Source organism: Acinonyx jubatus, chromosome A1 (genome assembly GCF_027475565.1).
Source record: "Acinonyx jubatus isolate Ajub_Pintada_27869175 chromosome A1, VMU_Ajub_asm_v1.0, whole genome shotgun sequence".
Classification (NCBI taxonomy): domain Eukaryota; kingdom Metazoa; phylum Chordata; class Mammalia; order Carnivora; family Felidae; genus Acinonyx; species Acinonyx jubatus.
The window spans coordinates 151204918-151232606 of NC_069380.1; the positions used below are offsets into that span (position 1 = coordinate 151204918).

Sequence of the window (27689 nt, forward strand, 5' to 3'; positions counted from 1 at the left end):
TTAATTTATCAGTTTGAATTATTTAATTGGAAGATTATTGGAAATTAGTCATCAATTTTGACACTTTTAACAATACAGTGTTGCTAAAACATACTCTTGGGGACCTTTAAATGCCATCAGGAAAAAAGTCCACTTAATTCTGCTACTGAGAAAATGGGCTGGGTTTTATTATTTTTTTTATTAAAACACGATTTTATTTGCATTAAATTTAAGAATGTTTATAGTTGCAATTCTAAACAAAACAAATGCAGTTCTAAGATTCCTAAGTACTTATAATTGAAAAGGAACGTAACTGTGATAAAAATGGTAAAGAACTGACTATATTAATATCTTTATGCTGTAAAAGCTTGTTCATAAATGTTTTTTATTTTGCTAGAAATATCACCAAAATAGACAGTTTTGGTGTCAATTAAAAATGCTATGTCAACTGGGGCGCCTGGGTGGCTCAGTCAGTTAGGTGTCCAACTCTTGGTTTTGGGTCATCTCATGGTTTGTGAGATCAAGCCTTGATTGGGCTCTGTGCTGATCATGGAGCTTGCTTGGGATTCCCTCCTCCCCCCCCCACCTCTCATATAAAGAAGCATTTTTAAAAATCATATGTCAACCAAACTTATGGGTTTTTTTTATGTTTATTTTTGAGAGAGAGACAGAGTGCGAGCAGGGGAGGGGAAGAGAGAGAGAGAGAGAGAGAGAGAGACAGACAGACAGACACAATCCGAAGCAGGCTCCAGGCTCTGAGCTGTCAGCACAGAGTCCGACGCAGGGCTCGAACTCAAGAACTACAAGATCGTGACCTGAGCTGAAGTCAGAAGCTTAACCACCTGAGCCACCCAGGCGCCCCTCAACTCTACTTATGTTAAAATGTTTTTAAAAAATCAGATGACTTCAGTTCAATTCAATAGACATATTTTAATCCAGGCCCTGTGTATATGCTGAAGATGAAAAGCAAAATAGTATGAGGCACTTACTTCCCGGCCAGTGAACTGAATTTTTTCCTATTCCAAAGACAAACTTTTCTCTTTCCTTTTTTCCTTGTTTCTCTTTAGTGCTGTAACTAATCAGTAAGAAGAGAGAGAAATTGAACTGGGAAGATAGCAGGATAGGAGCCAGGTGTCAGCCATGCCATCTTATTTCCTACCTTCCCAGCCAGGAAGAGGGATTTAGTCATGAGCACAGGAGAAGAAAAGCGAGGGGACATGGGTGTCCCCGTCACCAGGAAATTCTAGAGGCTCTCTGCATAATAGAGCATCCTTGCACGTAATGGGTGGATTTGGTTTAGACTCTGACCCATGTATTCTGAGATGTTTTTGAATTATAAGTCAGAAGGAAGCTGAAAAATCATAGTATTTTAAAGCAATATAGTAAGGTACATTAGCTTTCATCCAACCCTACCCTCTGATTTTAAAATGGATTGTGTTCTGTTGAGTATTTGGAAGTGACTCAGTAAAGTACACAGTGCTCTGATGTGAAGTTTCTTGGACTAAGGAGAGATGCTTTTATTCATGTTTGATTAACCATTTCCAGAATAATTGTTAAACACAAACTTTGTACAATGGTTGGTCCATGATTCCTATCAGCATCTTAACAATTGAATGTTTCTACATGAATGAAGGAGAACTGGCAAGGCATTTATTAAAGTGTGGTGGTCACTTCAGTGAAAAATGTAGTAACGAGTATATTGCTGCATATTAAGGTAATTACACCATACTGTTCTCTGTGGAGAAGTAGTTGTCCAGGTGAGAGATAATAGCGGAAAGGGATGTGGGATTGACATATTCAAGAGGTATTTAAAAAGTATAGCTGATAGAATTTGAGAACTAATTACACAGGATGAAAAAAAAGAAGTCAAGGGCTTGAGTACTGGATCAGTTACTGGACCCAGAACATTGGATGTACTTTTTAGTGAAGAGGAGAACATTTCAGTGTGGAGTCTTGTAGGGAGTGATTATGCCTGAGTATGTATCTCTGATTATTTCACATATTCATAATCAATCTGTTTTCAGTTTTAAATTTAATACCATCTGATCATTACTTATCTCAAATAAGGCCTAGTAACAAATTTTATTTTTGCTTATAATTATTATATATATCATATATATGTATTATATATATAATATGATATATATCATAATATAATATATATATCATAATATTATTTTTGCTCATAAAAATGAGTATTTCACTTAAGTTAATGCAATTTCTGTTTTATTAGAAGCCATGGTTGTAATTAACCACATAGTTAATTTTAAAAAGCAAAAACAGGGTGGTTGAGCATCCAGCTCTTGATTTCGGCTCAGGTTGTGATCCCAGGGTTGTGGGATCTAGCCCTGCATTGGGCTCTGCGCTGATTGTGAAGCCTGCTTAAGATTGTCTCTCTCTCTCTCCCCCTGCTCCTCAATAGAATAGAATAGAATACAAAATACTTTTAATGGTGCATGCAATTAAATGAAAAAGTCTCCATTTTAAATTAGTTTCTAAATTATAGGTTTGTAAACATTTCCAAATGAGTTGGTATCCTGCAAATGATAAATTCAAAATATTTACTTACATTAAATAATAAATAAATATGTAAATGTTCTCATAAGTAATAAATTTAATTTATACTAAAATTTTATTTCTTTTAAAAAGAAATAATTCAACAAATATTTATTAAATTCTCACTAGATCTTAGCCAATGTACTATTAGGTATACCTCGATAAACAAGACATGAGCCCTAAAAAACATGATAGACATTTCTCCAAAGAAGACACCCAGATGGCCAACTGACACATGAAAAAATGCTGAACATCACTCATCATCAGGAAAATGCAAATCAAAACCACCATGAGATACCACCTCACACCTGTCAAAATGGCCAACATTAACAACTCAGGCAACAACACATGTTGGTGAGGATGCAGAGAAAGAGGATCTCTTTTGCACTGCTGGTGGGAATGCAAACTGGTGCAGCCACTCTGCAAAACAGTATGGAGGTTCCTCATAAAATTAGAATCAGAACTACCCTGCGACCCAGCAATCACACTACTATGTATTTATCGAAAGGATACAGGTGTACTGTTTCCAAGGAGCACATGTACCCTGATGTTTATAGCAGCACTATGAACAGTAGCCAAAGTATGGAAAGAGCCCAAATGTCCATCGATGGATGAATGGATAAAGAAGATGTGGTATATATATATACCATGAAGTATTATTCGGCAATCAGAAAGAAAGCTTGCCATTTGCAACTACATGGATGGAACTAGATAGTATTATGCTAAGTGAAATTAGTCAGAGGAAGACAAATACCATATGACTTCACTTATACGAGGACTTTAAAATACAAAACAGATGAACATAAAGGAAGGGAAGGAAAAATAATATAAAAATAGAGACAGAGACAGTACATAAGAGACTTTTAAATATAGAGAACAAAGGGAGCAGTGCTGGAGGGGTTGTTGGAGGGGGGATGGGCTAAATGGGTAAGGGGCATTAAGGAACCTACTCCTGAAATCATTGTTGCGCTATATGCTAACTACCTTGTATGTAAATTTAAAAAATATATAAATTATTAAATTAAAACACACACACACGCACACACACACACACACACACACCACCACCACCACCTGGGAGCTAAATGCTTCTTGGCACACAGGAGCCAAATGTTCCCTGAGCTTGTAATATATTTTTTGTGCTTTTTATTTTTTTTTATTTTTTATTTTTTTTTCAACGTTTATTTATTTTTGGGACAGAGAGAGACAGAGCATGAACGGGGGAGGGGCAGAGAGAGAGGGAGACACAGAATCGGAAACAGGCTCCAGGCTCTGAGCCATCAGCCTGGAGCCTGACGCGGGGCTCGAACTCCCGGACCACGAGATCGTGACCTGGCTGAAGTCGGACGCCTAACCGACTGTGCCACCCAGGCGCCCCTTTTTTGTGCTTTTTAAATGGTCTCTTTATAGTATATATTAAATAAATATGTCTAATGTTCTAGAAAAGTTCTCATCTCCATAAGAAGAGAATATTCAGTCTCGGCAGCCTCAGTTTACCCATTAGTAAACTCCTTCACTGGGACAATATGCTGGAAAGCCTGCTGCCATTCCAATGGGCAGAGTTACAAGAGAGGGGAGAGCTAGAGGGATGTGGTGATGAGTGGTATTAGGACCCTGAGCCACACCTGGATCTCCAAATATCAGCACTTCAAGGACTAGGCCTGGGGCATATGAACCAGTGCAAGATAAAATAAGGAAATACATACATACATACATACATACATACATACATACATACATAAAACCAAGACATGAGCCCTACCTTCAAAGTGCTTAAATCTGAACTGAGAGTTTATTAAATACAAGTTATGTAGAATTGGAGCTATTTTTAAGGATATAACTTATACTGCATGTAAAGCTATCTTAATTTTTTCAGACAGTGGGTAACTTGCTGTAATACTCTTCTGTAAATCCGTGGCAATACTTGCAAAGGTCGGTTATTTGTCATTGTTAAAATAGGAATTTCCTAAAGATCGAGGGTCAGAATTTCTCCACAGACTAAAAACTAATGAAAATTTTATACGAATATCCAAAACTCCATTGTACCAAGAACTAGTAATTGCCCATAGTCTCCCCTGAGCCTTTAAAAGTTATCTCTCTTTTGGGGTGCTTGGGTAGCTCAGTCAGTTAAGCATCCCACTTTGGCTCAGGTCATGATCTCTCGGTTCGTTGAGTTGGAGCCCCGCATTGGGCTCGCTGCTGTCAGCACAGAGCCTGCTTTGGACCCTCTGCCCCCCCCTTTCTCTCTCTCTCCTCTCTCTCTAAGATAAAAATAAATATTAGAAAATAAATAAATAAAAGCTCTCTCTGTTTTACTACTGGCTATCAGTGCTGCCCAAATAGTGCCTCTCTTTCTGATCTCTCTGCCCTGCTGCTGCTACCCCTGCCTCCATCTGTTTTCTGTCTGCCTTTTTTTGGTTCCTACCACTTCTCGAGAGAGTCTTTGCTTTAGTTCAAAACAGCTAACGTTTATGAACATCATTAGTCAGTTACCGTGCTCTTCATTCCAATCAGACAGTCATGGGTTACCATTTATTAACTCTGAGACCTTTTTATTTTCATTGCTACTTTCTGTTCAAAGGTAATACATTTTTGTTAAATCCTTTTTGTGCCTGCAGGGGGGTGCCGTGAAAAAGATTGAGTTGGTGGAAGGGTGGACTATTTTGAGGTTTAAGCATGCTGGATACTTGAAGCTGCCAGACTGATCAGTAGATATCCCACATATCTAATATGACCAAAGTCAGCTTCCCCAAGTCCTTGTCTTATTCCACATCTTATTTCATAACACTATCAGAAGAATCACATTTTCTCCTTTGGGACATGAACTCAGTTAAGCTGTCTGTGTAGATAGTAATGAGAGAGAAGTATCAAAATGTCACTTCACATTTCTACCATTTAAATACAAGAGTCAACTTTTTTTTTTCAATATATGAAGTTTATTGTCAAATTGGTTTCCATACAACACCCAGTGCTCATCCCAAAAGGTGCCCTCCTCAATACCCATCACCCACCCTCCCCTCCCTCCCACCCCCCATCAACCCTCAGTTTGTTCTCAGTTTTTAAGAGTCCAAGAGTCAACTTTTATGTAGATTTTGATCTAATTGTGTTGATCTGACCTGTTTCCTTATATGGAGCCCTCTTTTATTTCCTATATGCTACTGGATTGTCTATGGTAGGAATTTTTCATTTTTTACATTTTTAAAAGAAAAGCACTTGGATTATCTGTTGATAATCATCACCTACTTTTTATCAGTTCAAGAACATAAATTTTAGTATTAACCTAAAATAAACTTAAAAACAGCTTAATAAAATTTGTTAATTGAAAAGAACAATTTGAATCACTTTTGAGATTTGCCAGCATTGAGCATGTTTATGGGAACATTAATATTAACAGAAATACTCTTTTTTTAATTTTTTTTATGTTTATTTATTTTTGAGAGACAGAGACAGAGCATGAGCAGGGAGAGAGGGGCAAAGAGAGAGGGAGACATAGACTCCAGAGTAGGCTCCAGGCTCTGAGCTGTCAGCACAGGGCCCGACTCGGGAATCAAACTGCAAAGATCATGACCCGAGCCAAAGTCGGACGCTTAACCAACTGAGCCACTCAGGTGCCCCAGCAGAAATATTCTTGAAAGCCATGTGGCAAATCTCAATGCTGTTTTCACATCCAAGGAACTAATGGCTGCCTTTGCCTGGATTTTATTTGTTAAAAACAGAGGAGAATAGCAAAAAGAGAATGGAGTTAGGGGTCAGATAAGCCGGATCCCAACTATGCCATTGATCAGTTGAAGACCTCTGGGTTTCTGTTTCCTTAATACCATGCAGGGAAAATAACTTTATAGGACTATTACGAAAATTAAAATGATATGACCTATTTACAGAAACCACCAAAAGCCTAGTACACCTTAGGCACCCAATAAATGTTAATTACTTTTCTCTCCATTTATTGAGTGAAAATATAGCCCAATGTGCCCATAATACTCAATATTTTAGGACATTAAAGGGATTCATATGCTCATTTTTCCAAGTCCAGGAATACTGGTTCTTCTTGGAAGACCTAGTTTATTTTGAGTGCCATCAGTGGTTTTGGTTTTGTTTTAGCTGACCCATTTAGACAATGAAGACGCTTGGCAATTCATAAACATCCTGATGTTTCTTCTTCAAGAAATTACAGAAAGGTAAAACATAATTCACTGATTGATTCTCAGATCAAGACCTCAGAAATTCCTAGAAGCTGATTCCATTTATACCATAGAATCCTTATTTTCTTTAAAAAATGATCTTATGGACTTCCAAGTTATTTACCAGTTGGAAACAAGAGGAGTCTTCAGTTGCTAACAGTACATCAGCCTGTCCAGTTTCATATAAAAAAACTACACCTATTTGAACAAGTTGCCCTTTCTTTATGATGAACACTGACATAAAAATTTACACTTATACTTTTAATTTCACAACAACCCTATGAGGTGAATACTGTGCTATCTCTTCATTTTTATACATGAGAAAAGAGAGGCACAGAGAGATAATTTTCCAAAGTACTACAATTAATAAGGAATGGAGCCAAGATTTAATTTAAGCATTCTGGCTCAGAGCTCACGATCTTAATCACTATACTTTTTGTTATTTTTGTTTTTGTTGGTTTGTTTTCATGAAGTGACTAGGGGATTTGAAAAGTTGAAACCCTCAGAGCTCTTTAATTTTAAATATTAAATGTCTTTAACAGATTCTCATGACAATACTGAGATGAAATCTACATTATAATCTGGCCCTTTCCTTCATTCCATCATGCAGTGAACTTTGCTAGTAGTCTCGCTGGAGGGGTCACACAGTGTAGACATCTAAACACACACCCTTGCTTTTTAATTTGAGTAAAATGTCTAGTCTTAATTTTTTTCATCATAGATTTATGATATCTGATAAATGAACACAGCTTGTTCATATCATACTAATCTTTTCAAGTTCTTTATGGGCAAGTGATTAGATCCTTTACTTCTTATGGGCTGGCTAATGACATTTTAAACTGGTGGAATACCTCAGCTAGCCTCCATGTTGGACCATAGGTGCCTAGTTTCTTCCAGAGGGCCACATGCTCTATTTGTGGGCATACTTCTTTTATTTGAGCTGTCTTTTCTACATACTACATATTCCTAACCAGAATTGATTCAATCATGTCACTTTGCAGATTATAGTGTTTATTGCTCTCAATCTCACAGATGCATCCGTGTTGCTACTACTAGCTTTAATGACCTCTGTGAAATTGCAAATAAAGTCAATGCCGCCTGTCAAGCTTTTGAAGAACAATGATTCAAGTGAAAAAAATTTAAAGTTATGTATGTATAAAAATTTAGCTATTTGAGAAACAACAACTGTTGGCAAGGGTGTGGAGAAAAAGGAACCCTCATGCACTGTTAGTGGGAATGCAAACTGGTGCAGCCACTGTGGAAAACAGTATGGAGGTTCCTCAGAAATTTGAAAATAGAATTACCATATGATTGTATAATTCCACTACTGGGGATTTAATCAAAATACGAAGACACTAATTCAAAAAGAAATATGCAACCCTATGTTTATGGCAGCATTATTTACAGTAGCCAAGATATGGAAGCAACTCAAGTATTTGTGGCATATATAAACAATAGAATATTACTCAACCATTAAAAAAGAATGAAATCTTGCCATTTGCAACAACATGGATGGATTTAGAGGATATAATGCTAATAAGTTAAATAAGTCAGAGAAAGACATATACGATGATTTCACTCATATGTGGAATTTAAGAAACAAAACTAATGGAAACGGGAAAATAAAAAAAAATGATTTAAATAAATAAGCAGACTAGTGTTTGTTAGAGGGGAGATGTGTACAGGTATGGGTAAAACAGGGGAAGGGGATTAAAAAGTACACTTAATGGTGATGAGTCCTGAGCAATGGATAGAATTGTTGACTCACTGTAGTATACACCTGAAACTAATATAGCACTATGTTAATTATACTAGAATTAAAACAAAAACTTGGCTATTTGACTTAATTTGAAGTAAAAATACGAATTGAAACTAATTGACCATGAAGAGAATGTGTGCCTTTTTTATTAATAATTATTATAACAATTTTCTGGAGTAATTCTAAGAGGAGAAATGGTACAAAAAAAAACATAACACAGAAAGAGTATGGTAATGGCTGTAGGAAATTTATTTCATTTCTTTTTCCTTAAAAACCTAGATGAAAGATAAAAGCTTTTTTTTAAAGGCCTATAAAAAATGTTTGATTTCCCTAATTGTGAATTAGATTTCTGCTATGCTTATTTAATTTTAACTATGCCAATGGACTGATCAAATAATTATCAATAGTAATTGCAAGTACTTTTTTTTTTAATGTTGTTTATCTTTGAGAGAGAGAGGGAAAGAGAGCACAAGCCGGGAGGGGCAGAAACAGAAGGGGATAGAGGGTCTGAAGCTGCCCTGTGCTGACAGCCCAATGCATGGCTCAAACTCACAAACTATGAGAACATGACCTGAGCCGAAGTTGGGCGCTTAACCGACTGAGCCACCTAAGTGCTGCTTCTAGTACTTTTTATATTTAAAATTTTTTTTTAACATTTATTTATTTTTTGAGAGACTGAGAGAGACAGAGCACAAGTGGAGGAGAAGCAGAAGGAGACACAGAATCCAAAGCAGGCTCCAGGCTCCAGGCTCTAGGCTCTAGGCTCAGAGCTGTCAGCATAGAGCCCGATACAGGGCTCGAATCCACGAACTGTGAGATCATGACCTGAGCAAAAGTCAGATGCTTAACTGACTGAGTCACCCATGCGCCCCTACTACTTTTTATATTTAAACATATATTATAGTAACTAAATGTTAAACTGAAGTTGATTTTTAATGAGAACATAATATATTAGATATCCACATACTATGTAAAACCCTATGGAAAACATAGGACTTCTTTTCCAGCTTTTTTTTTTTTAACTTTTACTAAGCTTCAGTTTCCTCCTCTATAAAATGGAGGCAGTGATCTCTAAATTGCATGAGTTATTTAGGAATAATATGAAATAATGTTTTGTAGGTCATTTACTACAGTACCTGGCACATAATAGCCATTCATTAAAGGGTAATTATTATTGTTATTATTGCTGATAAAAATAATTTAGTGCTTTTTTGGCTATATACCAGATGAAAAAGACTAGTCTTAGTGTTAATGCATGACTCATAAAGATCTGTTTCTCAGAAAGAAAATTACTTTTAAAAGAAAAGAAATAAAAACAATAAAGTATCTCTAAAAACTTCTGAAATGGGGGCTGAATTGCTTTTGGGGGGTTTTTTTGTTTGTTTTGTTTGTTTTTTGGTAAATTCTACCATTGTTTCTTGCAGAATGGCCTTTTAAAATGTCTTTATTTGTGGGGCAGATTGTCCCAAGCAGTCTACTTTACCAAAAATGAGCTATGACAAAAATGGACATGTGTATAGATGTAAGGTTTGTTCTTTTTTGAAATGATAATTGCCAACATTTGATTTACTTAATTCATATACTTAAAATAACTTAATCTGACTCTGTCCATATACAATCTAAGTGGACCCTCCCAGTCTCCATCTGCTTCTGACTCTGAGGACTAGCTGTGATTTACATAATGGTACGTGTTCTTATATTTTAATTATTAGATGTGATGAGAAAACAGCATGCTTCATGTTCTGACAGTAACGTGTAGTGTGAGTAGGAGATTTGTGCCCTGTGTTATTTACAGCAGCAGGCATAAGGGTGTACTAAAGACAGGACATACACAGAATGTGCCATCAGGAAACTGTGAATGTTGATTGATTTTGGTACTATATTTTTACTATGGCAACTATAAAAAGGTAATAATTATTAAAACCTGTTCATACTGGTTTCTGACATTCAGGAGTTGCCAAAAGCTATTGCATTGCGTAAAATACCTCCCTGACACACCTAAGATATTTAGAGGCATATTTAATTTAATTTAATTTTCAAGGGTCTTATATATACACATACATCTTATGTAACAGCCAGAGTAAGTATAAAATACAGAGAATTGGGACTTGTATAGGAAAGAAATGTTACAGAACCAGGCTGGATCGCTGGCAGAAAAACCAAGCGGCACTCAGAGATCTTGGTAGATCAGAGTTTTATTTTACACTGGCAAGCTCAGAGGAGATCCTTCTCCAGAGATCTGAGCCCTGAGCGCAAGGATGGGGGACAGTTTATTATCTGTTACTTTCACATTCTGCATTAGTAGTAATTTGGCACACATGGCAAGCAGGGCAGGAAGAAGAACCTGGAAGAAGAGTCTGTAAGCTAGGAACTAGAGCTTATGTTAGTCCCGTAGGCCAACTTATGGTGCATAACTTTACTTATTTTCCCAACATTCCCCCTTTTATGCCTTTTCAAAAAATCTTTTTGGTAGGCATCACCCTTTAGTTCCTGGGGTTGGTATCCTTGGAGGGCTAAGATAGATGCGCGTTGCAATTACCAGGTAATGTTGAGGGACTTGGTCAGGGTTTGTATAATGTCCGCCATAAATGCAGGTCCGTTATCACTGTGTATGGTTAAGGGCATACCAAACCGAGGCACAATTTCCTGTAGAAGAGCTTTGGCCACCTCAAAGCTCTTTCCGTCCTAGTTGGAAAGACTTCAACCCCCCAGAATATGTGCAGATTATTACAAGGAGGTACCTGAATCCGTTGCTTGGTTGTATATCTGTAAAGTCCACCTCCAAGTCTTTAAAAAGGGTGGCCCGCATCCTTTGAATGGACCAGTTCTCCTGGGTTTTTATGGGGTGGGTTTCTAGTAACTGTCAGATCAGGTTCAGGGAGGATATGGTTTGCATATATAGAGATCCATCCCGTTTTCCAGTTGTTTAAATAATCATATGCCCATGGGGTCTTATTATTTTTCCCACAGAATAACAAGCACAAAAGATTGTCTACATGAAATACTGTGACAGTTCTTCTGACATTTACCTCAAATTGTCTAGTTTAGGCAAACAACAAACATTTAAAGACAATCAGAACTAGAATTTAACACCCGTAACGGTGCGTTATTAAAACATAGCTTTTCTCTCTAAAAACCTGCATTTCCAGAGATAGCCAAATCGAGACCAATGCATTTGTAGAACAAATCCAGTCTTAACAAACCTGGCCTAATTATTTACATAAGCTCAGCAAGAATAGCAATTGATCATGAGGATATTTTAAAGTTTGCTTTGCTGGAACCTTTTATAAGGAATCTCCAGTTTGAACTTTTAGTAGCCTCTCCAGGCCAGAAGCCAAGCCAAATACTTGCCATCAGACAGGCCTGCAATACTGGTAGATTTGGGTGAATTCCTTTTTACAAGGTCCCCGAGATATCCTGAGGTTGCTGCACCTGCTAGGAAGTGACCCTTACTCACCTGGTGAGGCTGCTGGGAACTCTGTAAGCAAGGTATCAGGCCAACCTTTCCAAGGGGCTTTATGGTTCCATGTTTCATAAAGCCAACCTTAGTTCCTGAAAGCTGTCTGGTCATATCTGAGTCTATGCTTGTCACTCTCAAATATGACATTCCAGTCTAAAGCCTTGGTAAAATAACCAGTATTTCTAATGGTGACCTGTTACAAGGAGAACAGATTCTTATTGAACTTATGTAAACAATTGTAATTGCCATGAAAAAAAGAATACTCACTGAGAGTTTTTGAATTTTAGAGGATTTAGGTAGAGAGAAAAGATAAATGCTTCAGTTTACAAAGGAATACTTTATGACATTTCAGTTTATCATAGGTATCATAAGAGAAAAGTTTCCTTAATCTGGAGGTGCAAACATTAAAGAACCAGCAATATTTCCAACAAGAGTCACAAAACTATAATCTTCCTCAGGTCAACCTTGGTAGAGTAAAAGTTTCATTTTTAATGCTGATAACTTTAAAGACAGGTCCAACAAACTTAAATAGTTTAGATACAGAATGTGTTTCACATGCATTCACTTAAAATCAATCAGTTTTTCCCCATTGTCAGTTTTCACCTGGGACACCAGTGGGGGTATCTGAAGTGGGTGGTCCAAGGGGGTGCTCTTTGCCCCTTGACCTTGAGAGTGGAGGGGAGGAGCCAATGGTGCTTGAGGCACTGAGGATGGTATAGGAACCAATTATGTAGACCACACCCAAGTTGGTACAGAAACAGGAGGGGGTTGGGAGAAAGGCAGAAGAGGTAAGGTGCCAGCAGAAGGCAGAGAAGGAAAACTGGATTCAAAACCTTAGCCCAGACAGAGGAGCAGACGCCATGTTTTCTTCCACCAAAGTGGAAATATGGAGTCCACATCAGGCCAGAGAAGACCGGGAATTTCCTCGAAACAAGTGGAGTGTCAGCAGCTGCTTGGGAATATTCCTTAAAGTTCCTGTCCTAAAGTAGTCTAACCACAGTTGGCTCCATTTATAGCTGTTAACCTGGGAAATGAATGAGGGAGAAAGCCTCACAACTATTAGGCAGAGGAACAGAGAGAGAGGGTAAGCATCCCTTGAGTCTGATTCTGTCTCAGCCAGACCAATAAAGTCCCCTTCTCAAGGTTCCTCCTGATATCAGCTTGGTTTCGGGGGCCCCTTCCGATTTGGGCACTCATTCTTCCAGTGTCCCTTTCCTGTGCAGTAGGCACATTGGTCTTTTGCTAAGGGGCCTCTGGGCTTTCCCCCCTTTGGTGGTTGGAGCTTCCCAGTCTTTGCATTGTCCTTTTCTTTCCGTGCTACTGCTAGAAGGGTGACCCTCTTCTTTAGTCTTTTTTCAGTTTCCCTCGGCTGTGATTTCCCTGTTCACAAAAACTTTATTGGCGACCTCTGTCAACTGGGTAATATTCATCCCGGCTAAGCCCTTTAGCTTTTGGAGTTTTCTCCTAATCCCTGGGGTGCAGTCTGGCTGCTGGCCCTAGTGAGAGAGGATTCTCCAGGTCCGGGGATGGAGGAGAGACGAATGACAGAGGAGTTTCAGGCCCCTGTGCCCCGGTGGGGGGGGGGGGGGGGGGGAGGGGAAGGGAGGGCCTTAGTGGGTATGGTGGTGGAAAGACAGGGTCCTCCTCTGGGTCTCCCACAGATGCCGGGCGGAAGCAGTGGGCTGCTTCTTCAGTTCTCCAGGTGAAGCAGCTAAAACCTTTGCCTGACTCTGTGTGTTACAGATAAATTGCATCCAAGGTAGGGGATTTGGGGCAATTTCAAGCCAGGAATCAATATACAGAAATTGGTCAGGGTGACCTGGGTTTCCAGTGACTATTTGCCAAACCTGCCGGACCAGTTGGACACCTAATGTTCCTTCTGAGAGTCATCCTACATCAAAAGTGGGCCATTTCAACTCACATAGGGTCCTTAACTTGCCAGGCGTCATCTAATTCCATAGTCTCCTGAAAAACCCTTCTTTACTCTGTCCTGACCCCATAATGTTCCTGTGAGATGGAGTTGCAAAGACAGAGGGGTAGGGGTGCCCCCTCTAATGAGGAGACTAGTCAGATGCCTGTCTCACTGTATCCCTAAGGAGCTTAGGTGATGCTTAGCTGTAGCAGTCTCAGCTTTGTGACTTACAATCAGAAACTATTCTGATGCTGCCATAGGTTATATGCCATTCACCGTGGAATCGCAGATGGGCCCACTCAGACTACGTGGGCTTTTGGGAACCTTAAGGGTGCCCCCCCCGTGGAGCCACAGAATCGAACTCCTCAGGGCAAGCCAGACCAAATCGGACATTTGCACTCATATACACACCAAAGGTTATTGCATTCCCTCCCACAGAATTCCTACCTGTGAGACCTCTGAAGTCTCTAGGGAGTGATCAAGTCCCCCTTCCACTCTTGTGAGTGGGTCTGACTAGGTTGAGGCCCCAGCTTTACCGGTTCTGATGTCAGGTCCAGGTCCTTGCTTGTCAAGTCTCTTCGAGTCTGGCAGGAATGGCAGAGCAGGACTGGCCTGAGGCGACCAAGGGAAAGACTGCCAAAAATCAGGCAGGGCGCTCTTTCTCTGTTGCGATGCCTAATTCCGTCACCACCTTGCCATTCTCCCAAACCGGTGGCAACAATGGGCCAGCGTGGTTGGGTTTCCTGGTCAGGGAACCGAGTTTGTTATGGAACCAGGCTGGATCACTGGTGGAAAAACCAGTGGCACTCGGAGATCTTGGTGGATCCAAGTTTTATTTTACACTGGCGAGCTCGGAGGAGATCCTTCTCCAGAGATCTGAGTCCCGAGCACAAGCATGGGGGACAATTTATCATCTGTTACTTCCGCATTGTGCATTAGTAGTAATTTGGCATGCATGGCAAGCAGGGCAGGAAGAAGAGTCTGGAAGAGAAGTCTCTAAGCTAGGAACTAGAGCTTATGTTAGTCCTGTGGGCCATCTTATGGTGCATAACTTTATTTATTTTCCCAATAGAAGGAAGGAAGGAGGCAAGGAAGGAAGGAAGGAAGGAAGGGAAGAAGGAAGGGGAAAGCAAGCTAACTATGAACATGAGCATAATAGATTTTATGTTCTTTGACATGAAGACCATAGGAGGGCCATCCAAAAATATTCAAAGCTTTCTAGTCAATGTGGGGAAAAAAAGGAATATCTGTGTGAAATCAGTGAGAATAATTTTAATGTTAAGTATGATATTTTTAGTAATAGTAAAAATTCAGATTCTGGTATTTAAACTTCTCTTAAGGGATAAGGTAGAAACACCAGTGAAAAAGATGCTAGCCTGGGGTGGGGGGTTATAATAGTACACATGTGATTTCAAGATAATGAAAAAAGATACAGGAAATTAAGTATGGCATTAGTCCAAGTGTTTTGTTTATAGGAACATGCTACAGGCAGTCTCTATTGAGCGTACCTAAAAAAAAATACTGATAACCTTGCCTTTATAGTTGTTTTTCCATTTCTGGTTTCTACCTTTTTGCATAAGGAATTAACTATTATCACTAAATTTTATTGATGTTTTAAGTTTAATACTTTTTTAAAGTTCTTAAGATAGTTTGTTTCTTCAAATGCTCTTGTAACTTTTTTTTAAAAAATTTAATATTTATTTTGGAAGGTGAGAGCGACAGTGTGAGCAGGGAAGGGGCAGACAGAGAGGGAGACACAGAATCTGAAGTGGGCTCCAGTCTCTGAGCTGTCAGCATAGAGACTGATGCAGCCCTTTCGAATAATTTTAAAAGTTACACAGATAGGGGCACCTGGGTGGCTTAGTCGATTAAGCATCCAACTTGAGCTCAGGTCATGATCTTGTAGTCTGTGAGGGTGAGCCCCATGTTGGGCTCTGTGCTAACAGCTCTGAGCCTGGAGCCTGCTTCGAGTTCTGCCCCTCCCCTGCTCTCTCTCTGTCTCTCTCTCTCAAACACTAATTGTAAAAACGGCAAAAAAAAAAAAAAAAAGTTACACAGATAATGCTGATTAAAACTTAAAAGGAAGTCTGTTAACCACAGAATACATTAGTCATGGAAATGTCATTATACTTTGTGAATTCCATTATCATTGGCATTGGCACATTGGCAATAGCCAATGCAACAGCAACATGCAAAGGTCTTTTTGTCTTTAGCCTCAGATTAATGGGTTATTAACACAGTTTTCTAATGAAAGGGATTCTGCAGACATAAATGATTTACAAGTAGCAGAAATAATGTGGAACTCAGCATTTTGTGATCTTTTTAGCTTAACATATCTTGCTTTTGTCATTGAAACAAATGTTTAAAATCGCTTACCCATCAGTTAACTTTGGAAGAAGAGAGTAAAAAACTTTTTGGATCAGGGATGCTAAGTGGGTTAGAAAATGTGAGTTATAAAAATTCAAAAATTAGGGGCGCCTGTGTGATTCCATCAGTTAAGCGTCCAACTTTGGCTCAGGTCATGATCTCGTGGTTTGTGAATTCGAGCCCTGCCTTGGGCTCCATGCTGACAGCTCAGAGCTTGGAGCCTGTTTCGGATTCTGTGTCTCCCTCTGTCTCTGTCCCTTCCCTGCATGTGCTCTGTCTCTCAAAAATAAATAAGCATTTAATTCACAAAATAGAGTAAGTGGATACTGTAGATTCAAGTGTAGTTAGTTAAGCTCAAGACAGAACACCATAATAATAGTAAATATTTTAATTTCGGAAAAAAGAAAGTTAATAGCAGGATCCAGAAGGTGTTAATACCTGCAAGAGTCTGCTTCAAGCCGAAATGAAATAATAGGGACCAGATTTACCATCAGATCTAAAACAAATGAAAAAAATGGGACATTATATGAAATAATGTCAATAGGCTAGACATCAGGCAGCAAAGGATGAGGATCCCTGAAGTACAAGAAACAAACAGGATGAGGTTAATAATTGCCCTGGAATACTCCTTCCAAGCTGTGGCACAAAAAGGAGGAACACAGGTGGTCTGCAGATTCACAGAACTAAGGAGAAAGATGAGAGTCTGAGAAAAACAAGGTGGCTAAAGTTTGGAGGCCAAAATACTGAAAAAGAAGGAACCCTGGAGATAGGCAGAGTTCTTATTTTTCAGCTGAGTTCTGACTAGCCCATGTTGTGAGGAAACTACCCAAAGCTAGAGAAAGAGTCCCCCAGAAGGCAAAAGAGATCAATGTGAGGTGCTTACACAGAGCCACGAATAGTAACTTTTCCTGCTCTTAGACTAAGAAATCCTCAAGATCCACAAACACCTGGGTAGAGTATACAGACGGGTTTTGCCTCAGCCCCATGGAGTGATTGGCCTGAGCACTAGGCCCTGCCCAACACATCTTAACCACAAGAATTGAAAAGACCAAATTGCTTCCACATGCATCCTAGCACAAAGCTCAAAAATATTTAAGGAACACAAATATCCAACTCCCAAAGAGGTAAGATCACAGTGTTTGATATTTAATAAAAAACTGTAAGATGTGGTGAAAGGCAAGAAAATATGAAACAGGGCACCTGGAAGGCTCAGTTGATTAAGCGTCTGACTTTGGCTCAGGTCATGATCTCATGGTTCATGAGTTCAAGCCCTGTATCAGGCTCTGTGCTGACAGCTCAGAGCCTGGAGCCTGCTTCAGATTCTGTGCCTCTCTGTCTATCCCTCCCCCTCTCACACTCTGTCTCTCTCCTCAAAAATAAATGTTAAAAAAAAAAAAAGATTATCTCTTTCCCTCTCTGTCTGTCCCTACCCCTCTTGTGCATATGTGTTCTCTCACTCTCTCTCTTAAAATAAATAAATAAACACTAAAACAAAAAACAAATGAAAACTACAATGTGTGAGATGAAAAATACCCTGATTGGGATTAGAAATAGCAGAAGAAAAAATAAGTGAATTTGAAAACAGCAATATCAGTTACTCTAAAATGAAAAAGAAAAGAGGGAGTCAGAATAAATCAGCAGGGCACCATTGAACTGTGGGGAAAAAATTAAGTGTTTCATATATGTGTAATTGAGATGTCAGAAAGAGAGGTAAAAGTGCCTAATGGTTGGGAAAGAGCATTTTAAAAAGTAATGAGTAAAATTTTCCAAATTTCTTAAAAACTGTTAACTTACGTATTCAAGAATCGTGATGAGCCCCACACAGAAGAAGCATGAAGAAACTGAATGAAAGCACGTCATAATCAAATTGCATAAAACTAGTATAAGGAGAAAAATCTTACAGGCAACAAAAATTAAAACAAAAAAATCCATACAGAGGAATAAACATAAGAATTACAGCAAATTTCTTGTCAGAAATAATACAAGTGAGGAGAAAGTAGAGCAACATGTTTAAGTACTGAAGGAGAAAATACCTGTTGAGCATCGGACTCTTGATCAGGCTCCTTGATCAGAGGTCAGTCGCCACACTCAGATTGAGATTCTGTCTCTCTATCTACCCATTTCCCCAACTCGCACTCAGTCTGTCTCTCTAAAATTTAAAAAAATAAAAAGATGGAAAATTAATTGGGATTGACTATATTAACAAAGTAGATTTTAAATATTTTTTTAATATTTATTTTTTGAGAGAGAGAGACAGACAGAAGCATGAACAGGGGAGGGACAGAGGTAGAGGGAGACATAGAATCTGGAGCAGGCTCCAGGCTCTGAGCTGTCAGCACAGAGCCCCATGCAGGGCTCACTCACAAACTGCGAGATCACGACCTGCACTGAAGCCAGACGCCACATAGTAGATTTTAGAGCAAAGTTATACCAGAGAAAAAAGTCATTCTATAATGATAAAGGGGTTAGTTTATTGAGAGACTATAATCACCCTAAATTTAATAACTTAATAACTAAGCTTCCAAATATACCATGCAAAAATTTATAGAACTACAAGGAAAACTTGACAAATCCACAATTATAGTTGGGAATTTAAAGACTTCTCTTTCAATAATTGATAGAAATTTTTTTAAAAGAACAGAAAATCTGTAAATACATGGAATTTTGTTTTGTTTTTTTTTTTAGAATATAGAATATTTTAACATGTTATCATCCAACCTGAACTAATTGAGATTTATAAAACACTGAAACCAGCAGTAGTAGAATACATGTTTTTATCATGTACGCAAGGAACATAGGCTTATAAATTCAAAATGATTAAAGCCATACAGAGTATGTCCTCTGACCACAACAGAATTAAATTGGGAATCAACAGAAAGATCACTAGAATATCTTCAAATATTTGGAAACTAATTAGCACACTTATAGATAATCCATAGGTCAGAAAATAATTCAGGAAAATTTCAAAGAATTTTGAACTGAGTGAAAATGAAAACACAATATATCAAAATTTGAGGAATCCTTAAAGCAATATAAGGAAAAAATATAATAGAACTAAATGCCTCTATTAGAAAAAGAAATAAGGTTTCAAAAATAGGACCACAGAAATATAAAAACAGTTTTTAAATTAAAAATAGGAGAAAAAGAAGAAATAAATAATAAAGAACAGAACAGGAATCACTGAAATATAAAACAGTAAAACAACAGAGAAAATCAGTGAAACCAAGAGCCATTTCTTTAAGATCAATAAAGTGACCAACCTTTAGCCAGAACGATCAAGAAAAAAAAAAAGAGGAGCTCTAAATTACCATTATGAAGAAAGAGAAATGGCATCACTACAGATTCTAAATATTAAAAGGATAATAAGGGAATATTATATATCCCTTTATACCAACAAATTTTCCAGGTTTGGTTAAATAGAAAAGTTACTTAAAATGACATATATTACCAAAACTCATTCAGTAAGAGCTAGGTTATCTGAATAGGTATATATCTATTAAAGAAATTGAATTTATATTTAAAAATCTTGCCACTAAGATAACTTTAGTCTTAACATGGTTTTATTGATGAATTTTATCAAACATTTAAGAAAAAATACCACTTCTATACAGATTCTTCCAGAAAATTGAAAAAGAGGAACTCTTTCCCAACTCTCTAAAACCAGCATTACCCTGATAGCAAAATGAGACAAAGAAAGACTACACACCAGTGTTCCTCATGAATATTGATGCAGACATTCTTAATATAGTTTTAGCAAATCAAAATGATAATTCATCACAAAAAGTGATAACTATCCAAGTAGTATAAAGTTGGTTTAATATTCCAGTATCAATCAAATTAATTCATCATATTAATTAGCAAGCAAAAATGGAATAAAATGTTTTGTAATCTCAATAGAGAAATAGCATTTGCCAAAATTCAATAGCCATTCCTGATAAAAAAAAAAAAAAACTCCAACCAAGTAGGAATAGAAGGGAGCTTTGTCAACTTGACATGCCATCTACAAAAAGAAATTATATTAACTAACCTCATAGTTGTAATGATTTGCTAGGGCGGCCATAACAAATTACCATAGACTGCATGGCTTAAATAACAAATTTATTTTCTTACAGTTCTGAAAGCTAGAATTCCAAGATCAAGGTGTTGACAGGGTTGATTTCATATTGAGTCCTGTCTCCTTGCTGTACAGATGTCTGTCTTCTCCCTTTGTGTTCACATGGTCTTTCTTCTGTACATGTGCTTGCCAGTATCCAAAATTTTCTCTTATAAGGAAATCATTCATAGTGGATTACAGCCCACCTTAAAGACCTCGCTTTAATTTAATTAGCTCTTTATTGACTCCATTTTCAAATACAGTTTATTCTGAGTAACTAGAGGTTAGGACTTCAGTGTATGAATTTTGGGGGACACAATTCAGACCATTAAAATACTTAATGGTGAAAACAATGTTTTCATGCTAAGATCAAAAAGAAAACAAGGGTGTTCATTTTTGCCACCTCTTTTCAGTACTCTGTGTGTGTGTGAGTGTGTGTACATTATATCTATATTTATATCCATTGCCAACAAGTACCATAAGGCAAGAAAAAGAAATTAAAGCCATTCTGATTAAAAAGTAAGTAAAATTCCATTTATGCAGAGATGACATAATCCTTTATGTAGAAAATATGTTTTCTACAAAAAAGCTACTCAAACTAATAAGTATGTCTGTAACTTGGTGAGATGAAGATCAATATACAAAAATCAATTGTATTTCTGTATACTAGCAGTGAATATCAGGAGTTAAAATTTAGTGAAATATCAGTTATGATAATAGCAAAAATATAAAATACTTAGGGATGAATCTCTTAAAAATTATATGAAGGACTTGTACATGGATAATTACAAAGTACTTCTGAGAGGAATTAGAGAAGACCTAAATACATGGAAGGGTACCATGTGGTCATGAGAAGAAAGAGTCGATATTGTTAGTATGTCCATTCTCAGATTCAACCCAATTCCAATCACAACCTCAGTAGGTTTCTGTTTTTGTAAGCATCTATCTGGTTCTAAATTTTATATGGAAATGCACGTGACTTGGAATGGACAATATAACTTTGACAAAGAAGAATAAATCAGAGTCTAACACTACCTGGTTTCAAAAATTATAGCTTCAGTCATCAAGACGATGTGATATTGGTATAAACATAGAAAAATTGATTGATGGGACAGATCAGAGAGTCCAGAAGCAGACTCCTACATAGATAGACAAAAATGCAAAAGGTAATTCAGAAGTATTTATAAAAGATCAAAAAGGTAGATTCAATCCATAATTGGGTTTCACCAATGTTAAAAACTTTTGTTCTTCCAATGACACTGTTAAGAGAATTTTTGAAAATAAGCCACAGAGTAGAAGGAAGTACTTGCACATTAAACATGTGATGAAAGACTTGTATCATGAATGTAAAAAGAACTCATAAAACTCAACATTAAGAAAACAAACCAATTTTTAAAGTAGGCAAGAGAGCTGAAGAGGCATTTCTTCAAAGAAAAGACATGGATTGCAGATAGGGACATGAAAAAATGGTTAACATCATTACTGATTAGGAAAATCCAAATTTAGACCACGATGAGGAACTATGTGTGCCCCTTAGAAAGGCTAAAAGGTTTTTTGACTCTCCTGGACAAGTTTTAGTGAGATGCTAATATATTGCTGATGAGAATGGAAATGTTACAAGCACTTTGGAAAATAATTTATCTATTTTTAAGAATATTAAATACACACACAAGAGAATATTAAATACACACTTATCATATGATCCACCTGTTCCTTCTCCTAGATATTTATTCAAGACAAATAAAAGCACTTGTACATTCATAGCAGCTTTATTTGTAAAAAATAAAAAAAAAAACTGGAAACAACCCAAATATCCATCAGTATTTGAAAGAACACATAATTAAAACACTACTATGGAAAAAAAAAACACTACTACGGAGGTACTACAAAGATCGTGAGGAAACTTTTGGGAATGATGCATATGTTATCTTAGTTGTGGTAATGGTTTACAGGTGTATATATGTCAAAACTTGTTAAATCATACACATTTTAAATATGTGCCATTTGTTTTCTGTTGACCATACTTCAATAAAGCTGTTTTAAAAAATGATATGCTCAGGGTGCCTGGGTGGTTCAGTTGGTTAAGCATCCCACTTCGGCTCACATTATGATCTTGCAGTTTGTGAGTTTGAGCTCCGTGTCGGGCTCTGTGCTTACAGCTCAGAGCCTGGAGCCTGCTTTAGGCTAGGTTTCCCTCTCTCTCTCTGCTTCTCCCCCACTCGTGCTCTGTCTCTCCTCAAAATAAATAAACATTAAAATTTTTTTAATAAAAAAAACAATATGCTCAAACCCATGATAGGAGCTATAGAGGATAATGAATATTTGCTGAATTTTCTTTTTTAAAAAATTTATTTCAAAATAATTATAAAATGAAATTGTTGTCTTTAAGGAGTTGACAGTTTTCTGAGAGATTAAGGCTGATATTATGTAACAATTGAGAGAATTGAGCTTTATAGGAAAGCCAACCCTATGTCAATAAAATCCTATTTTTAAAATTCAGAGGAGGAAAAGTTTGCTTGTGGTTGAAAGAAAGCCATATATTCATGATAGAGTTGGCATTTCAGTCATGCCTTGAAAAATAGACATGATTTCAGCAGAGGAAGATGAGAAACAGAAATCCTAGGTAGGAGAAAGAGGAAGAATAGACTGGAAAGATGATGGAACATGTTTTGGGAATAGCAGTCAAAATAGAGTTGAATGTTTGGAAGAATCTTGTGGAAGATAAGTTGAAAAAGGGTATGGAAGGCAGATGGGACTTGTAGGCCAAACCAAGACAATTCTGTTTCCTCTTTAATTGTTTCTTTGTGTCCCACAAGCGGAACTAATCAATCTTGAATGTGTCCCCCTGGTATTTTACTCCATACCCTGTTAAAACACCTGTCACATTTTGCATCTTTTGTATGGCTTTAGCCATAAGAACTCTCCTATTAGAAAGGACGACATTTTGGCTCATTATAAATGCCGAGTAACAAGTGCTTTCCCACTTTAAAAACAAGGAAAGTCTAGGAGCTTACCATGATCTGAGTAGGCAGGTGGAATTTGAACTGATCCTGTAAAAACTGAGTAGGTGTTTTGGATAAGCTGGAGAGTAAAGAGAAGGGCAATTAATAGAGAGGAGTGAAAATGTTTATAGTAAAGTGGGGAGAGAGGTATACTAAGGAATACTGAGAATTGATGTTTATAGTGAAATCAGTTTTTATTATTATTATTTAGCCCAGCAGAAACACATGCTCTGTATTTAAAATGAAAACTATACACAGGTACAGTAGAGCTCTCATCAACCAGAAGAAGCAAAGAATTTTATAAGTTACTAACAAAACATATCAGATACTCTCTTTGGGGACATATATTTATTTTTCTTTTCTCTTTAGTTAAGATGTATGTATGTTATATCAGTATAGAATTGAGAATAGTATTATATTTGCTATTGGCATTATATTCTATGGCCATTATGAACCTGTGGTGGGCCATGGATTAAAAAAGATTGAGGAAGAGTGAACTAGAAGTTCAGCACTTTGAGGCAGGACTTGAGTTTGATTTTAGCTTTATAGGCTGCAGCATGGTGTTCTGGAGAGAATGCTATATAAATGAGAACTCCAGGATTTGAATCCCACTTTAACTGGGGCACCTGGGTGGCTCCGTCAGTTAAGCATCACACTTTGGCTCAGGTTATGATCTTGCGGTTCGTGAGTTCGAGCTCTGGATCGGGCTCTGTGCAGACACCTCAGAGCCTGGAGCCTGATTCTGTATCTCCCTCTCTCACTCATACTCTGTCTCTGTCTCTCTCTCAAAAATTAATAATAATAAACAAACATTGAATCCCACTTTAACTTTCAAACACATTTAGTTACCTCCAAAAAAGTGAATTCCTGTATCAGATCCTTTTTCATCATTTATTAAGTTTGTGTAACTTAATAATGACTTCACATCATTAATATGTGGGTTCACAAGAAAACCAGGGAAAGCATGTAGCACCTTTTGCCACCATATTCTTTATCTCGTAAAGATAGTAACACTTTGTTGGTAGTAGGTACTTGCCTGCTTACTGAATGAATCAGTAACGTGAATGACTGAGGACCTTCGAAAAATTCTTTTTGTTTTTTATGTTATGATGTTTAATGCATCCAGAGAACTGACTGTGAAAATAACCTTTCTCCTGGTCAACTCTGTATGATTAAGTAAAAGAACAATGGTAAAAACTCCTTTCTCCTCACGTTAATGTGCCTTAAAGATGTATGTGCTAAATATGCTAGGAGATGGCATTTTATTTTACTATAACCATTTAATTTGTATTTAAGCTAAAGTTAATTTAATTTTAGATATGCCTGGTTATTTGTAATAGCTGGTTCTCCCAAGTTTTCTTACCTCATTCCTGTTGTAGCAGTGTGCACTGTGAAAGGTCAGCCTTTTCTTGCAGACTAACCTCCTTTCATACAGATGGAAGTATTTCTCGTGCTTTAGAGAACATTCTGAAAGAATGTTCATAGTTTGCAAAAGTAGATTTGTGACTGGTATTTTTAGGACTTAGAAAAGGAGAGTAAAACATAATAAAATATAGAGAAGTCCTATCTGTAGAATAGAATTCTGGGTGTTAAAACTGTATTCTGAAAGCAAATGCAGCTTAAATAATAACCTTTACTAATTTGTTTCAAAGAAAAGAGTTTTTAAGAGAATAACAATTATTCAAGTTAGCATACCATTTATAAATAGTTTCATAGAATGCTTAAAACTAAGCATGTTCAATTACAAGTTTGGATTACACTATTGTCTTACATAAGCAAACTCTTCAGGTTGATTAGAACATAACTACCAAGTAAACCTCAACGTTATGCATATTATAGAATATGAATTAGAGAGGTTCAAACTTATTATATAGGTACAGTTACAAAATCTTTGTGGAAATAGATGCCGCTTTGTAAAAAGAAGGAAAATAAGATGTTAAAATTACTCCTTTTTTTTTTCCTTTGGCTGAACCTCAGTCTGTTCTTCCAACAGCTTTTAAGGAAGTTTTGGTGCTTAGTGTTCAACGTTAGTTGAACCAAACTAACGTTAGTTTTGGTGAAAGAGTTCAGTGAATATTTGTGGAATTTAGGAAGGTTAAATTTATGATCTATAGTGTGTTACAATTCAGAAGTTAGAAGCTAAAATCTAGGAAGATCTAAGCATGTTTTCAAAATAATTGAAAAGCTATTTGTGATATGTTCTGGAAGGGCGAATTTGTTGACTTTGTTTTTTTTAGGGAACTCATTTGTACCAGATTGTTAGGAAATAATGAGACATTAATTTCTAGCATCTGCTTTTTTCCCCTAATACTGTGTGTTACAAATGCTCCCAATCCAGGGCTAAATAAACAAAAAGTTGAGTTAGGAATGCTTCTCATTTAAAAAATAATCCTGGAATCTTGGCACAGAAAGGAACTTAAGAATTTATCATTTCCATCTTCTTCCTACTACAGATGAAGAAACTAGTCTCAGAAGGATAAACTGAGTTGTATCTATAGCTTTAAAAAAGAAAAAGAAAAAGCCTTTTTTTTTCTTCTATACTTGGTACAAGAAGTACTCAATAAATAATTTCCAAGAGGAAAGAGTCACTTCAGTATGGCCTAAGATACATATTATCGTAGGGGCACCTGGATGGCTCAGTCGGTTGAGCGTCTCACTTCTGCCCAGGTCATGATCTCACGTTTGTGAGTTCAGGCCCCACATCAGGCTCTGTACTGACAGCTCAGAGCTTGGAGCCTGCTTCGGATTCTGTGCCTCTCTCTCTCTCTCTCTGTCCCTCCCCTGCTCACACTCTGTCTCTGTCTCTCAAAAATAATTAAATTTTTAATTTTTAAAAAAGATACATGTTACTGTAAATTTACTAATGAGCATTTTGGCTTTTCTTTAGTTGACTAAGTAGGCTGGTTATGGTTAAGTGTCACCCTGTGAAGTGAAGACATTTGAAGCATGTAGGCCCTCACCTTAGATCCTGACAAATTCACCACAGTGATGCTACCCTAGGAACACTGCTGGATAGAAATTTTCAAGGAGGTTTAATGGCCACAACCTTTGTGACAAAAGGATTAGGGAGGCACATATTTCATTTGAAAATAAAAGCAGTACTTTGTCCCATTGCTCTAATTTGGTTTTGAGCACAGTATTTATTTTTTAAAAATTTCAAACAACCTCAAAGGTATTTATGTTTCCTTGTTAGAAGGTAGGTTTTGAGATATAGGTCAGCTGTTTTTTTCCTTGCAACACCCCTTTGTCTTTTTGGCATCAGTTATTCTTTCTCTCAACAGTAATTTATTAAACATTTGTATATCCCTGGCATAGTGGTAGCTTATTAAAATATAAAACCAAAAAGGCTTGGTCACTGTCCTAAAAAGAGAGTTTATTCCTTGAGAAGTTATGCTATTGTTGTTCCAAATCTCCCCTTGCCGTCTGCACTTTTCATTACAAAATTTAACACAGTAGGCATATATTGTTGAAAATACAAAACAATAGGTAGAAACCACAAGAGTGTTTTCCTTTATTTATTTATTCGTTTATTTAATAAGTATTTATGGAGTACCTACTGTATGCCAGACTCTGGGCTGCATAATTAGGATATATCAGTAACTGAAACGTTCAATGATCCTGCCTTCGTAAGTATTACATTCTAGTAGGTGAACAATAGTAGGTGAGATGAACAATAACCATGAAACATAGTAAATAAACAAATTACAAAGCATGTTAGAAGATGATAAGTGTCATTAAAAAAAAAAAGTAGGGGAGCCCAGTGACTCAGTCACTTAGGTGCTGGACTCTTGATCTCAGCTCTGGTCATGATCTTGCAGTTCATGGGTTCAAGCCCTACATTAGGCTCTGACTGAAAGTGTGGAGCCTGCTTGGGATCCTCTCTCTCTACCTCTCTCTGCCCCTCCCCTGCTTGTGTGCTCTCTCTCTCTCTCTCTCTCTCTCTCTCAAATAAACTAAAAAAGTAAAAAGGGGTAGGGGCATCACGTGTGGGGGAGGGAGAAAAGAAAAGGGTATAATTTTAATTTGTGTGGTCATCTTGTCATTCTGAAGATTTCCCTTGACCAAAGCCTTGGGGGCAGTTGAAATAAAAGTCCAAGGTTTAGAATAATCCTAGGATCTGAAATTGTAAATTTAAGTCTACTTTGTTACATAGGTCACTTCACAAAAAGAAGATGCATTTGGTGGTAAAGTCACACCCTTTGCTTTTCTTTCTTGTCCCTCTTTGTAGCTTTGATTTAAGTGAATGTCTGTATTTTCTTTTCTAATTATCTAAAATAAATGCATTTTGTGGGATTTTTGTCCATCCATAATAAGAAAAGGGTTTACTTTGAAAATTACTTTTTGGGGTGCCTGAGTGGCTCAGTCAGTTAAGCATCTGAC

The 27689-nt window shown here is 37.2% G+C and overlaps 1 protein-coding gene across 4 annotated transcripts in view; it reads left to right on the forward strand.

Moving 5' to 3' along the window:
* ADGRV1 (adhesion G protein-coupled receptor V1) overlaps positions 1 to 27689 on the forward strand; it is a 556802-nt gene that overhangs the window by 325185 nt on the left and 203928 nt on the right. The gene's annotated exons all lie outside the window — the stretch shown is intronic.